The sequence below is a fragment of the Sceloporus undulatus genome, chromosome 4, assembly GCF_019175285.1.
Source record: "Sceloporus undulatus isolate JIND9_A2432 ecotype Alabama chromosome 4, SceUnd_v1.1, whole genome shotgun sequence".
NCBI lineage: Eukaryota > Metazoa > Chordata > Lepidosauria > Squamata > Phrynosomatidae > Sceloporus > Sceloporus undulatus.
Window position 1 is genome coordinate 95,111,900 of NC_056525.1, and position 791 is coordinate 95,112,690.

Below are 791 nucleotides of genomic sequence, written 5' to 3' on the forward strand. Positions count from 1 at the left end.
TAATTCTCTTTCATTATGTTTTTCATAGAATTCAATTACATTCAAAACCAATCTTGTGTTGTCTCTTAATTGTCTTTGGGGTAGGAATCCTTTTTGATCTTTATCAATACAGTCCTTTAGAAAATTTTTTAATCTGGTTGCCAAAATAGCTGAAAAAATTTTATAATCTATATTAAGAAGTGAAATCGGTCTATAATTTTTAACTAAATTTGCATCTTTCCCTTCTTTCGGAATTAATGTTATATCTGCCTCCTTCCATGTTTCAGGTACACCTTCTTTTATGATAGAATTTAACAATTTTTGCAGGGGTCCACTTAATTCTTCTTTAAATGTTTTGTAAAAAAGGGGAGTAAATCCATCAGGTCCTGGTGCTTTGCCATTTTTTAAGTTATCGATTGCAGTCCTAACTTCCATATTACTAATTGGTTTATTTAAATCTTCTAATTGATTTTTACTTAATTTTATAAATTCATCTTTTTCATCATCTAAGTAGATTTGGATTTTATTAGTATCTATTTCCTGTTCTTTATACAGTTCTGAAAAGAATTGAAGAAAAGCATTTTTTATATCCTCTTGTTTAGATACTATTTTACCTTCTACTTTTAATTCAGTTATTATTTTCTTATTTTGCTTCTTTCTTAGCATTTCTGCTAATCCCTTGCCTATTTTATTAGCTTGATCAAAGCTTCTTTGTTTTAGAGTTTTTAGTTTTTTACTGATTTCAATTGTGTCTCCGCTTATTTTCTGTTTCTTTAATAAATTTTTTTCCTCAAGTATTTTCAAATCCCCTA